This window comes from Pogona vitticeps, chromosome 1, assembly GCF_051106095.1.
Source record: "Pogona vitticeps strain Pit_001003342236 chromosome 1, PviZW2.1, whole genome shotgun sequence".
NCBI lineage: Eukaryota > Metazoa > Chordata > Lepidosauria > Squamata > Agamidae > Pogona > Pogona vitticeps.
The window spans coordinates 274,002,257-274,018,124 of NC_135783.1; the positions used below are offsets into that span (position 1 = coordinate 274,002,257).

The 15,868-nt window shown below is 40.3% G+C and overlaps 1 protein-coding gene across 5 annotated transcripts in view; it reads left to right on the forward strand.

Moving 5' to 3' along the window:
* BDNF (brain derived neurotrophic factor) overlaps positions 1-15,868 on the forward strand; it is an 89,217-nt gene that overhangs the window by 68,121 nt on the left and 5,228 nt on the right. The window lies entirely within an intron of this gene.

Consider the following 15,868-nt stretch of genomic DNA (forward strand, 5'->3'; position numbering starts at 1 on the left):
TTTTAAAATGGAAAGTTGGACATACATAAATTAGGAGGGAAATTTTCAAACAACTTCAACGAAGTGGCAAACTCCTTTCCCCTCACCATCAAGAACGGGACTCTGTCTAAAGTCCATTGAGTTTTGTATAAATAATTTATATAAATGAGTATGCATGTATACAGTTACAAATCTGATAAATGTATAAATCACATTATATTATTATTTTTTGTAGGGGGTATGTTTATATACATTTAAGGGCATGAAAAGGTTGTAGCAGATTCTTCAGCAGTCCTAAATCTACTGGTTTGCGCAGCATATAATCATCTTGCTCAGTGATTACATGTTACTAGCACACAACGTTTTTCTATTCATTTACAATTATTTGTATTGTGTGTATGTTTGTGTTTCAATATTCCTAATTCTCTTCAGTTCAAGGATGTCCCAGGGCCAGAGGTTTCCAATGAAATTCTGCTAATGTGATAGCAAAGCATGTAATTAAACTGTAGTGGCAGCGCGTAATCAAAAAGCACTTGTCAGGGCAGGGCACCAGCCGTGACTGATTCGCTGTGACTAATCATGCTTGTTAGTGCATTAATTAACACAGCTGCATTAGCTCTGCATGTTTTACTGGCTACAAAGATTTCACCATGGTCTTGTCTGCAGCAGAATAGGCAGAGAAGAATTTTTGTTAGAATCCACCTGTTAATTAACTGGATCTTTATGGTAAGCCGACGCACAGCGACCTTTTAGGCTGCTGGGGATGGAATTTCAGGCTCCCACTTCTGGCTTGCCTCCCAAAGCCACCTGCCGTGGAACCGGGGTGCAAGTCTGACTCTTGTCCAAATAAGGAAAGCCTCCTGATGGCTTTGTTGTGCACCTGACTAGACTGGGCATGTGCTAAAAAGGATATTGCACATAGATCATTGACAGCCAGAGGATGATTGACAATATTACTGACAAATACGAGATACCTAAAAACCAAACAGAAAGCCTGTCACTGCCAAACAACACCTGGAACATTGCTAACTGGCATTTCCAGTTCAGAGTGGTCTATTGGCCGTCTTCTCCATTCCAAGGGCTGACGATGGCTGATAGCAAAGTGTTTTTTTCCTACTCTTTGCCATCTTTGCCAGTGCCACTTCTAGTGAGACTGTCAGCAAAAGTATCATATTTAGAGCATGAAGCTGAGTGGCCATCATGCCTCCTGATTCTTTTTCCTCTGGCCTCATGGCACAGTGGTTAAACTGCCGTACTGCAGCCAAAACTGTGCTCATGACCTGGGGGTTCAATCCCAAGTAGCTGGCTCAAGGTTGACTCAGCCTTCGATCCTTCGAGGTCGGTAAAAGCTCACTGGGGGGCAATGTGTAACCTGCATAATTAACTTGTAAACCGCCCAGAGAGTGCTTGAAGCACTATGGGGTGGTATATAAGCAGCACGCTTTGCTCTTTTTTTTGCTTTTTTAAAAAGCTTTGGCTATCAAAAGCTTCTTCTGGCCATTTCTTCCACAAGCCAGGTCTTAATGATCGGGTCTGACCTTTGATATTCTGGACTGTGTGACATTTCTGATATACATTTCTTTCCTTCGTGGATTCATTTTTAGGAGATGTGCATTGACTAAGAAGATCTTAAAACACTTAATCTTGCAAGCCACTTTAGTTGGCTAATCAAGAACTGTCACCCATTGCAAAGCTGATGCTAAACAGGGATGTGGCTCTGTTGTGATCTCCACAGTGCAGATGGCAATACAGAAGAGAAACCAATGGAAGCTGTTCCAAGTTGGCATATGTTCTACTGTTGTTCTAGACTTGATCCTTCTTCTTTCTACAGGACTGCAATCTAGTGGCAGCACAGGTAGTATAGATGAAAAGGATGTACTGTAGAGGCAGCAGTGCTCTTTCTTTCTTTCTTTCTTTCTTTCTTTCTTTCTTTCTTTCTTTCTTTCTTTCTTTCTTTCTCTTTCTCTTTTGTCTTGCCAGTTTATACAGTGGGCAAAGCCGACATCCACAGAACCATGTGGCTCTTTCCTATGACATCTGGTCTCTGAGGGAATCCAGTCATCTGCCTTTTATTATCTCATAAACCACCTGTATCCAAAATAATGCAGTTCCTGTTCCCTCCTAGTGATCACAGGCAGTATCACTACAGTGTGCTTTTAGCTTTCAAATAATGGAAGAAACACGAGACCAAATGGTAAGATAGTGCTGCTTGTCTACTTGAAGCAATTTCAAAAGGAATTGTTTGATTCCACCAAACAAGTTGGGACATGGTGTGTGTTGTCCGAAGCTTGCATAGAAATAAAACAAACCAGTGCCACGTGCAGACACTCTGGTTTCAACTTCTGATTAAGAAACTTGGGAGAAGATGCTGTACCCTGGATGTTCAGGTGTCACTTCATGGGTTGACAGAAAGAAATATTCAGGAAACCCAAGGCGCCAAATGTAATAATCACAAAAGAAGATTGCTCAATAATGCGTTGTTATTATTTTAGACAAACCACTTCTGATGTCAGTAGACTGCAACCACAGCACAGCTATGAGTTATAATTTTTTGATCTCTTTATTGGTTAGGAAGAGTTTTCCCCCAGGTTATCAAAATGTTATGATTCCTGGATAACACTATGTTGCAAATACTTCAGGCATTTTTAACTGCAAAGCCATTGGAAGTATAATTTCGTTTTTCATGCCTGGCTGTTTCCGCATGGTCTTCTTGGGCTCAGATGAAAGGGGAAATTGTTGTAGAATAATTGATGGATCTCATTTACACGAGACCTATGGATTAGAGTAAAAGTATGGCAAATGGGCGATCTGTGTGGTTTTTTTGTTTGTTTGTATTTAAAACATCACACAATTATTTTCCATTCTTACATACTGTAATCTGATTAATAATTGCTCATAATTACTAATTAGCAATTCCATCACCCTAAAGACACAATAGTCCTCAAAGTTCGGGTTAATTTCATACTCCTTAAACAACATGAGTTCAACTAATCCATATTTCATCTAACACCAATAGATGATATATTGCAAAGCTTTGCTAATATCATTTAAAGCTGCATATGGCCACAAGGCCATTCCAGATTAACTCAGTGAAAAATCTACCATCACCACCACTACCGCCGCCACCAACATTTTTCTTCTCTCTCTCTCTCTCTCTCTCTCTCTCTCTCTCTCTCTCTCTCTCTCTCTCTCTCTCCCCCCCCCCACCCAAAGGCCTGTGTTTTTTTTAACAGTTCCCAGTTTAGGGATATTGAGATCCCCTCCAAAACCTAAAAACTGAACATGCACTTCCAGTTTGCTTATTCCTTAAAATAGTTGTTTCTGGAAATTTCTGGGCATATTGTGACCTATAATTGGATGTGAGGCAAAAAATCTGGTCTCCAAGCCTCCAAAATCGCCCACTCCTGATTTTCTAAATCCATACCAGTGTGGGGAAAAAATCATTATGGTCATGAGCAGATTGTATTCTATAATATGGATTAGAGCTGTAGTTTGGTATGTTACGAATCGCAGTGTTTGTAGGACCAAGTCTGTAAGGACACTTGAAATGGTGTATCTGAATCTCTTTCTGTTCTGAGTCCCTTTAGACATATCTCCACTAAAAACTACAAATAGAAATAGAGATTTCTAATAAATTATTCTCTTTATTCATACCATATTGCAGTTTCAGGATTTAATTCTGTGGGGAAAATCGAATGCATCAGAGCCTAGAGTCAGATGTGAGTGTTGTTGAACCACTTGGAATGGTCACAGTACTATTCAATTCAATTTATATGTTAGTGGGGAAAATGCCAGTGAATAGCAATGGAGTCACATTTCACTTCGGTACAGTAAACATCTCAAAATCTGAGAAAATTGGCAAAAAGATAGGTAGAGTCAAAGGGACAAATTTCTCCAGGATGCTTGGGATTGCTGAAAGCCATAATAATAGAAGCTCTGCTTAACTGTATACTGCAGGCCAGGAAAAGGTACCACCATCAAGTGATCTCCAGCTTCGTCAAAGAACAGTCACTGTAGTCAGAGAAAAAAGGCCATTCAGAAGATGAAATTAGAATGAAAAGGAATAAAGATTACACAGAAGACAGGCAAGCAAGCAATTGAACAATGACGGAATGGCACTGATGAGCTTAGGACTAATTGAAGTAAGGCAAAAAGCACAACATATTTAAAGGCACCACAAGTAGGAAACAGAAGCAAAGTGGATCATTGGATACAAGAAACTTAAAGAGGACTGCAAGAAGGTTATTTCATTTCAGAGGGACTGATTGAATTATTTCAGTTGTTTTTAGTGTAGAAGATGCACAGCAGATAGATGCATCTTCTTGTACTAATAACTTAAGGAAGAACAACTCAAAATTGTGGTACTGTGTTATTGAAAACTTGAAAATAAATCACCAGGTCCAGATGATATTGTTGTGTTGTTTTTAACTGTGTTATTAAGAAACTGAAATGGAAATTGCTAATCTTCTAAACTATGATGAACCTTTGCACCAGACAATTAAAAAGTAGTTAATGTAATTCCAGTTTCTTAAAAGGGATCGAAAGTGAGACAGAATGAAGAAATTCTAGCCTTGTTGACCAAGGGCTTGTGACAAAGTCCTTCACCAGACTTTTGAGCAAAATTGGCAGTCCTCTGGCAATTGGATGGATCTTCTTGTAGATTTGGTGGCTGGTTAAGAATCAGGTAGGAGATTAGGTGAAAGAAACATCAATAATTTAAGACATGCAATCAGCAAATCATCTGCAAAGGCCAGACCCTTGAATATTTATCCTTGTAACTTGAGACCCTTCATTTTATCTGATATTTGAATCTGCTGCATTAGTACTTCAATTACTGTTTTAAAAAAAAGTAACTGTGATGATGGGCAGCCTTGTCGTGTTCCTTTCTGTATTTCTATTTCTTGTGTACATTCTCCATTGATTCTTATCTTTGCTGTCTGTCTGGAATAGATAATCTTTATTATTTCAGTGAAATCCTGACCTGTCCCCATTTCTTCTAATTGTGATATCATGAAGTTCCAATTTACATTATCGAATGCTTTCTCTGCATCAATCAAGAGAATCGCCATCTGTTTAGCTGGTGTGCTTCATAATATTCCCAAAAGTTGATGAGGTTCTTCACATTCGATCATAAATATCTCTTTGGGAGGAATCCTGCTTGGTCTTGATGGAGAAAACAGCAATAACATGAAATGACTTTTAGTGGAAGTGAAAGAAGAAAATGCCAAAGCAGGACTGCAGTTGAACATTAAGAAGATCAACATCGTGACTACGGAACAACTACACAATATTAATTTTGATAGTGAAAAATCTAAAACAGTGAAAAATTGTATATATCTTGGTTCAATTATCAATCCTAATGGAGATTGCAGCCAAGAAATCAGAAGAAGACTGAGACTCAGAAGGCAGCAATGAAGGAATTAGAAAAGATAATTAAATGCAAAGATGTGTCACTAGAGACTCAGACCCACACTCTTGTATTTCTGATCATTGTGTATGGGCATGAAAGCTGTACAGTAAAGAAAGCTGACGGGGGGCGGGGAATAGATTAATTTGAAATACGGTGCTGTAGGAGTGCTTTGTGGATAATGTGGACTGCCAGAAATACGAACAAGTGGGTCCTAGAGAAAATCAAGCCTGAACTATCTCTGGAGGCAAAAATGAGGCTGTCCTACTTTGGGCACTTGATGAGAAGGCAAGACTCTTTAGAAAAGATAATGACACTGGGAAAGGCTGAAGGCTGCAGGAAAAGTGGAAGACCAAAATGAGATGGAATGAGATGAAATCACAGGACTTGAGTTTGCAAGAGCTGAGCAGGACATTCCTGTTCCCTATGAATAATATCCAAAAATCCTGTTGAGGACAGGATATTTTGGATATCACTTGTCCATAGGGTCATCATAAATCAGAGGTGACTTGATGGCACATAACACCAGCAAGCAATGGTGACTGGAGATACTCTCTATGATGTAGTGGACAGAAGGACAGAATAAGACTCAGGAGAAATGGGTTCAAATCCCCACTGAGACATGAAAACTTATGTGGGGGCAGGGCATTGGTAAAACCACTCCTTGAATATCTCACATACCTTGGGAACCCTGGTAGGGTTGCTATAAATCAGACACAACTTGCTGGCTCATAACACTAGACATGATGACTATGTATTATCGCTGTTACCAGAAGCAGAATATTAACTCCAATACTGGGTATTAACTGCTGGGGTACATGACTTGGAGAACACTGTTATTCTCATGTCTTGCTTGTGGGCTGCCTTCAGCAACTATTCTGCCATCTTGGAAACAGCCTAAAGGATCAAAGGCCTGTACTCTGATCCTGTAGAGCTCTGCAATATTTTCCTATGACATTATGTTCCTGTTGTGCCAGGATTATGGTTTGGTTGAGGATAAGTATCCTTGGAATACTCTGATAGGATTTTCTTCTACAAACTATGTTTTGGAAAGTCATATATTGTCCTATTAACTGTGGGGGTTCGGATGAGGAGAATGGTACCAAAAAGACAGAAATTACTTTGAATTCCTAGATTTCAAAGGGGGAAGGAATGGGGGGGGGACTCTTGAGGGTAGTGTTCTTGTCCATTTGAATTGTGGACCAAAATGTTGCTGTTCTGAGAGTCACTGAATATCTGTCTTTTATGGGGTGACTAAATGGTTTGATAGGGACGTGGTGGCACTGCAGGTTAAACCGCAGAAGCCTCTGTGCTGCAAGGTCAGAAGACCAGCTGTCGTAAGATCGAATCCAAGCAACAGAGTGAGCTCCCTTCGCTTGTCCCAGCTCCTGCCAACCTAGCAGTTCGAAAGCATGTAAACGTGGGTAGATAGATACCACCACGGTGGGAAGGTAACAGCATTCCATGTCTAGTCATGCTGGCCACATGACCACAGAAACTGTCTATGGACAAACACTGGCTCTACGGCTTGGAGACAGGGATGAGCACCGCACCCTAGAGTCAGACACAACTGGACTAAATGTCAAGGGGAACCTTTACCTTTACCTTAAATTGTTTGATAATGGCTGGAGGGCAATTATGGTCTGAAAAGCAGATATTCCAACATCATTCTGAAAGATAGGCTGTTTTCTCTTTAATTTCATGTCTTGGGTTCATTTGTTTCAAATCCTCCAGTACCCTATTTTGCATTGATTGTCTTAATCTGTTGCAATATGGATACCCGGTTTTGTTAGCTAACCAAACCAAAAACCAGCAAATGGACAAACACTGGCATTTGATGAACTTCTATATTCATCAGTGTGTTTGTGTCGGGTGTTTTCTGCATTTAAAAAAATAATTATAAAGTTGGATGAATAAATAATGGAGGATAATTTGTGTGTGTGTGTGTGTGTGTGTGTGTGTGTGTGTGTGTGTGTGTGTGTGTGTGTGCATGTTGAACAGCCAGTGCCACATGCATTTGACTGCTAATCCCTGCTTGCTCTCAGTATATTTATTCTTCGTAAATCATGTGCTCACATGCGTTCCATGTTTTTATCTCTTCACTAACCTATAGAAAGATAAATTAAGTAGAAACCTTTCACAGACCCTTTTCAGAAAGCCTCACAGATAAGAAATCCAACATATATGACAAAAGAAATAAATTAGGCCCCCAGTTTTATTCCTCCTAACTCATTTTATTTGGAATGTAGGGAGGTCCCTTGAATTCATTGTCTACTTAGAATCAATACTTAGAATGTGGAGATGTAGGACTACCAAACTGGTTATTATATTATAAGGCGTGTGCTATGACATGGATAAAAGAATGGATAACCCTGGTAAACCAAAGATTACTGAAACTAGAAGGGCATGACTTAAGCATAGGCTGACATGCATATGTGTGGTATGGGAAATATAAGGAACAATCACACTTTATGGAACATATTGTAAGGGAAGCATTGGGTCTAGTGTGGTATAAATTTCGAGCACAAACATACAGTGGGGTCTCGACTTAAGAACTTAATCCGTATTGGAAGGTGGTTCTCAAGTCGAAAAGTTCTTAAGTCGAATCTGCATTTCCCATAGGAATGCATTGAAAACCATTTAATCCGTATCTGCTCTTTTCTGACCATAGAAACTAATGGGAAGCTGCTATTCTGCCTTCTGCCACTAGAGGGGGATATTTTCTTTCTTTTTTCCCCTTAGGTTCAGGGAAGGCAGGGAACATTAAAGGCAGCACTTTAGAACTCTTTTTTTAAAAAAAATGAAGCCAATTTTAAATAATGTTTTAAAGCATGTTGTGCTGATTTTTTCAGCACAAAGGCACTCAGGCAGGCTTTTTAGGTGCTGAGCAAGCCTCCCGAAGCCTGCTCAGAGCCAGCCGATCAGCTGTTAGGCGGGGAGAGGAGCGGGGAAAACCACAAAATGGCTGCCAGGCTCTTTCTGGGTGTCAGCTTTTAGTTCTTTCCTGCTCTTTTTCCTGTGGTTTGGGGGCTACCAAGGCCTGGTAAGTGACTTTATTTAACAGTACAGTATTTATTTGTAAGTTTCTAACCCTTTTCCCCCCTCCAGAAGCCTCTAAGGGGAGGGAGGGGGGACTTTTCCCCCTGTTCATAACTTGAGAGAAGTTCGCATGTCGAGTCCTTACTTTCCCTATAGGGCAGGTTCGTAACTCGAATTGTTCGCAAGTCGGGTCGTTTGTAAGTCGAGACCCCTCTGTACAAGAAAATTCCATTATGGGTAGCCCCTATAGAAGCCTTTACGATGAAAGTGCTGAATCAGAAAGGGATGTTGTTAACCTACAAAGAATTACTTAACAGAGAACAAAATATAAAAAATAAGCAAGAATTAGAGGAACTAGGGGTGGCAACAGACTGGTGGTCATTGAATAAATTAGAATCAAGATATAGAAAAGACAGAAATTTGGGCTTTTTTGGAGGTGAAGTACAGGTAGATAAACTGTGGATCTACACTGATGAGAAAATAATAAAGAAAATGTATACATACTTATTGGAATATGAACTGGAGGATGAGAGGGTAAAGGAGACAATGATAAAATGGTCAAGTAATTTCGGTTATAATATTGACATTGACCACTGGATGATGATGTGGAAAGATTGTTATAAAATGATTAAGCCAGTAAATCAAAGAGAAAATATCCTCAAAATGTTTTACAGATGGCATTATACTCCTACAAAACTGGCAAAAATGTCAGAAGGTCTGTTGGAAATGTAAAAAAAAAAAAGTAGGAACTTATTACCATATGTGGTGGTCATGTGAAAAAGCCAGGGTTTATTGGTTACAGTTGTGGGAAATAATAAAAGGAATCATTCAAGAGAAATTAAATTTTAAACCTGAAATAGCACTATTAAATATTATGCCAGAAATTACTGATAAGAAAATCAAATATTGTTTGATGTATATACTGATAGCAGCTAGGTTACTCTGGCCCCAAAAATGGAAAAGTGAAGACATACCTACAATGGAGGAGTTCCTGAAGAAGCTGTTGGACATTACAGAATTAGATACATTATCAGAAGCACTGTGAGATCAACCAAGAGACTATGTAAAACAAAGCTGGAACTTAATACATGTTTGGGCCCAGGAACAGATCTGAAGATAGGGCAAAATGATTGATGGGCTTTGTTTTTCTTTTTCTTTTTTCGCTTTCAATGCTCTCTGGAATTTGGAAAAGTTTGGATGCAGTGAGGTCTGAATCTCTGTCCTCAAAAGGGGGGAGGGTTTGGGGTGTTTGTATTGTATTTTATATATTTGTTTGTAGTTGATAAATTAAAAAAATTTTTTAAAAAATTAACAACCTCAGAAGGATGGAAGTGGTTAATCTGCACTACTGCAGTGAAAACTCTGCTCATAAGCCAGGTTCCATCCCAGGTAGCTGGCTCAAGGTTCACTCAGCCTTCCAGCCTTCTGAGGTCGATAAACTGAGTACCCAGTTTGCGGGGGGAGGCAATGTGTAGCTTGCATAATAAACTTCTAGACTGATTCTAGAATAACTGTAATCATTTTCTTTATCCAGTCCCCTTTAGTTTTACAGGACCTTGTTCCTTTGTGACAAAATGAAGAGAATTCCTTCTTTCGCCTGCCTTTGAGGCCAGTGGTCCAAACCATTTCTCTTACCCTCCTAGCTGGATCCGGTGCTTCTCTCTGCAATTCTTCTGTAGTGCTGTGGAGAAACCAGAAAAAAGAATTAAACAGAAGGGCATTAATAAAAAATGCTTTTGATATTCCATGGGCCTGAGTAGCCTCGGAATGTATTATAGAAGGATCTATTATATGGAAATTATGGAAAATGAAAAAGATGTGAAGATCATGGCTAACCACAGAATAGTCATGAGGAACCAATGCAGAACAGCTCAAACAGCAAAAGTGGTTATTTTTAGATTAACCAAGCATGACATTTCCAGTGGAAATCTGCTTCTTTCACAGTCTTTTGCCTATTACTAGTTGGAGGGCTTTTTTTAAAAAGGGGAGGGGCAGGCTTTTGGCCTGGCCTCTGTTCAGTGTTCTTTGTGTTCATCTAACATTTTAGTTTGCTTACTCTTGCAATTATTCTTTATGTTTTGACATGACTGTACTAGAGTTTTGTGTATTGTTTTCATGATGTAAATGCAAGTTGCCTTGCATGCTCCATTTAGCAGTGTAAGTGTGGTAGTGAAATCCTGGCTTACAAAGATAGTAGCAAATAAATAGACAAATAGTTTGATTTCCAGCAATGTATCTTGTACTCCTGACTTGCTATGATCAAAATGTGTACTCTCAATTTACACACACACACTATCATTATATCATACTTGGTATTTGTGTGTGCATGTGTACATAACTCCTGTTAGAGGCTAAAAATACATAGTCTTTTTCTGCAGATGCTCACCAAAGCATCATGTTTGAAGAACTTCACAAATGCTTTAATGCCATTTTTATTCATACTGACTAGCAGTGCCCAAGGTGGACGTGGCAACTGGCCTTGAAATATGTTTATGTAATTTAAATATATAAATCTTTTTTCTGACGGTGGGAGAGGTCATTGCACCTCAATAGGTAGATACCGCCCGCCTTAAGCTGGGCAGCCCCCAGCCAGTAAGGTGCTACCTTGAAGAGACCCTTGTCCAGCAGGCCGAGGCAAAGAGGAAGTCACAAAAGCAGCAAAACCAAGGAGCTGGACAGGGGACAGATTGGATTTGTCTTCAGTGTGGAAGAGATTGTCACTCTCGAATTGGCCTCTTCAGCCACACTAGACACTGTTCCAAGTCCTCCATACAGAGCACGACACCATAGTCTTTCGAGACTGAAGGATGCCTAACCGAACTAATTTTCAAATCTAAAGTCATCCTAGGTTTCTGGCTGGTAACTGCAGTGAGTAAAATAAATAAATCAAATTAGTGAGCTCCTGGTTGAGGTAATCTGATCTTTTAATTCCTGCTTCACATTGTTGTCTTTCAACTATCCTTTGAACTTACCTTTAGCTATAAATATTTGTCTGATCTCATTATTTAGAAGTGCATGGTGCCATCAAGCCAGTTGAGCAGTCTCCCAGTGCTAATTATCTGATACGAACATTCAGTAAACCAAGGGCAAGATGGTTATCCAGGTGGTGGGTGGGTGGTGAAGATGGCTCTGGGTGGGAGATAGGAGAACTTTACCATTCTCTTTGTAATCTTGCCATGTGTGTGTTGAATTCACATGCTTTGGGCACTACCACATTCCACCAAATCAGAATAAATTTGTGAAAAGTTAAAACTTTTGAAGATATTCCCACTTATATTTCAGAACTCCAGAGAATTGCAGGAAACTATTTGATCCTGTATGACTTGCTGGGGTCAGGTAAACTATTAATATTTAAATAGTCATCCTGCAGTGGTATATGTGAAAACAAAGAAGGACTCATATCCAAGGGACATGTTGAAATTACATTATTCTTAACAAAGAATTCCTGACATCATAATGCTTCCACATATAAATATCAGACCTTAAATTGGGGCAGTTTGTGTTTTAGAACACGAAGTTCCTTTGTTTTACTTTTCTGTTTGACAAGTGTGAGGATTCTTCATTTCCCGTAGATTGTTATGAAGGTATAGAGAGAGTTGTGTGGTTTTTTTTAACATAGCTGGGGGTTGGCAGACAGAAAGAGTGTTTACTCCAGTATTCATTGCCAAGTATGAGGTACTTCCGACTGAACTTCAAAAGTACTTAAATGAGCGTTCTTCAGAATGTGACTAATACAGCTGCTTTCTAGAAAGCAGAGGATGGTCAAGCACAAAGTTATGAAAGCACAAAGGAGAGGAGAGCAAGCTTTTCCAATTCAGAAAGAAAAATAATACATAGCTTTGTATAGAAATCTAGGTTCTTTCTGGCCAGGAGACTCCTTACTTGACATGTGATAAATATGCCAACAGACAGGGCTGTGTGGATCATTACTTCAATGAACTTGAAGTTTTCCTTCTCCTTCCCCCTGTGGAGCCCACAGATATCGCAGATTTGCTCCAGAGCTTCTTCCCACTCTCTTGAGCAAATGAAGGGTAAAGAGCTATAAATCTGTCATCAGTGCCTGCTCACTGGAGAAAACTGTATGATATAGATAGTTTCTATTCTAGGATGCACTAAAGCAGTGGTCTCCAACCTTGGGCCTCCAGATGTTCTTGGACTTAAACTCCCAGAAATCCTGGCCAGCAGAGGTGGTGGTGAAGGTTTCTGGGAGTTGTAGTCCAAGAACATCTGGAGGCCCAAGGTTGGGGACCACTGCACTAAAGGCTTGCTATCCAAAAACAAAAGACAGATACCGGTATGTGAAAATAAACTCTCAGATGCCATATTAGGTCAGCATGGTGGCATATTAGGTCAGCAGAATTGTGTAGAAGCCACTTCCATGTGAGATTTTTGGGAATATCTGTGAAGAAAACACCTTCAATGGCCACAATCAAGACAATCGTGTGCTAAGAGTTCTTGAACATTTGCTAGATGTATAAACGCTGAATGTCTGCAGAATGCAGCCATACAAGCACCATGCGATCTGAAATGCCAGCCTTCTGTTTCTTATGTCTCTCTATGGAGTCCCACCATGATAGAAACAAAAAGCTGACTTTTTCTAAGGACATTTACAGGTTTACAGATATTCCATTACCTTAGCATCATCTAGAGTAAGTTGGCAGATGGGATCATCGGAGTTTGAGAGAAATACTAAGTGTCCACAGTGACCTAGCATACCAAAAGGTCACAAACGGGTACTTTTGTATATTTGAGTAGTATAAAAACTACCTGGCAAAAAACCTGCAGCTGGCAAGAGGCAGCACATCACACTTGTAGGAGAACACAGAAAAAGAGTAATCTTAGTACTTGTTAGGAAAATGCTGCATCTTCTTCAGACTGCTTCTATGTCCCACTGAATGGGAAGCACTCTGCTGTTGTAAATGTGTAGGTGGAAATGGAAGGTGTGCATTCTTTAAAAATGGCTCTAACAGCAGCAAGCAGAGAGCAAATGGTGGTGGGGGGGAGGGACAGCTGACTTGGCAAGGAGGTGAAGAAAGACAACATGCCAGGGCGGTTCAGCCTGGCTCCTGCTCTCCCAAGTTCAGACTACAGGCTGTATAAGAGCTTCACTGGCCCTCAGGTCCAGCAGGGCTGGAACGTGGGATCACCTTGTTTCAAAGTTTCCTGCCTTCTGTTTCACCACGTTTTACTGCCTGCCAGTGCAGGAGAACAGGAAGTGTCATGGAAGTGTCCAAGCGCAATCAAATACGTTCTCTCTCCACAGGCAAACCCTTCTGTTTGGAAAAAAAAGAGATGGCTTATGGGTTGGATGGTGAACAGATTGTTCTAGGGCCCATTTCAATTCAGCTCTTAATTGGGAAAGCCCACACGGCCTTTCATTTGTTCCAAATCTATTCCAGACCTCTGTTCCCAAATTTCTGGGAAACCATTAAGGATTTTATTTTCACTGGGTATCACATTCTCAGAGTTCTAAGATCTGAGGATTGAAAATGATGAAATCAGTTGTGAAGAATGGTTGGAGAGCGTGTGTTCCTTTAGGGGTTGTCAGATACAAGTTTCCAGCAGCCCGAGCTAGCATAGCTAATGGTGAGGGATGATTGGGGGGGCAGCACAATAACCTCTGCAGTGCAACAGGTTCCCCTGGACACTGGTGGCTCATTTCCCACTGCCCCATCTCAGTCTAGCCACACTCAGTGCACTTCTGCCTGTTTTTTTCAGAGAAAGGAAGTCAGGGCCCTGGCCAGGCTCCGCTTCTGCTAAGTATATGTACAAGTGTTCACATTGTTCCCCTTTGTGTGCATCTACATTTGCATATAAATGGATATTCTTTTCCCCACCCTGTCCAGTCTTATTGTCTCTAACTCTGCCCACTGTGCCATGCCTCCCAGCCCCACCAATTACAGCTGGTTTCCTACCTCTGGGCTGTGGAACCTCTTCTATCTAAAGGGGCATAGAGATGACCTCATTTGATGGAAGGGGTTCCGCATAGAAGTGCTCGGTAGTGAGCTAGACTTTTATCCAGCTACTGTTGCTGCTGTTGCTACCACTCAGCTGAAGGTGGGGAGGGCAGTTGGTGTCAGTCAAGGAGTTTTCCAGGACTGAAAGTGCCTCTAGAATCCAATATACATTATCTGAATACCTCAGAATTTTGGGGGCTGCATTCTACTGAAAGAAGTCAGAACAGCAACTAAAGTGGTTTATGTTGTAAATAAGCTGAGACCCAGAATATTTATCGTTTGTGGGGAGAGGCACTGTTTCTTATACAGTTGCATCACACAGACATATCTATAGCAAGTATGTAAGGGAGCTGTATTTATACAGTCTGCCTAAATCACGCCCACCCCCACTTAATCTGGTGTTGAGTTCATGATCAGGGCAAAATGCAAGTGCATAAATGTGTAAAATAACCATAAGATGTGAAACTACCGTTTTTATGCTTTTTTCATAGATGGCTACAAATGATTACTTGTAAACCCTTAACTTAAATCAATTCCTGATGATGAAATTAAAATTAATGTTTCATGGATTCTCCAATTACAGATACATTTTCCTTATTTAAAGCATTACTTTTCTACTGAAAAACTTTCAAGTAGATATTTAACCTGTGTTTCTTTCCCCAGATTATTGTTTCTTACAGACCCAGAAAAGGAGACAAAAGTTTTATTCTGTTTTTATTTAAATATAGTTCTTATAATTTGAACCTCCACAGTAAGATCTTTCTGCAAAAGACAATAACTTTCTGAAATTTCTCCAGTTATTACAAGCATACCACAGATGCTTAGTAACCTTTCCAAACATGCTGTTACACTTGTCATGCAAATAGAGGATAATTAATTATCATGCCTAGAGTGTGACATTTACTGCACAAGGGCCTTGAGACTTCCAGGCCAACATTTTTTAAAAATTTGTTTTCAGCAGGGTGGTCCAATCATTGGCATCTGTTCTAGCTAGTGCTCTGGATGAATGCTTTGGCGGTGACATAAAAGATAAAGCTGGCAAATTGCATAAATAGTGCTGCCCAAGGTGTGTGTGTGTGTATATATATATATATTGCCCTACAGAGAACACACAGTGCTATCACTAGATAGGGTTCTTTCTTCTGTGCAACAGCCCCCTGCACATCTACTGCGCTTGATGACAAATAAGGGAACTAGTCTGGGTGCAAATGGTTGTCGCTTAGATGAGTGAATATTGAATCCTGATGTCCCCAGTACCTTCCAGGAGCCAGACACCCAAGGCAGCAGCTGTTGGGAGAGTTGACATGCTGTAAGGCAGAGCTGTTTGTGTAGAGTTCCCCTAAGGTAGCCTATTGCCTTGTTTTTGCTGTGGGAGATGAGGGCCCATCACCTGCGTTGATGTAAGATTCAACTCTCAGTCTAGTCAGCTTCAGTACACGGAACAGGAAGAGGTGCCAACTTGTTGTGTGCCTCAAGGGCCCAGACA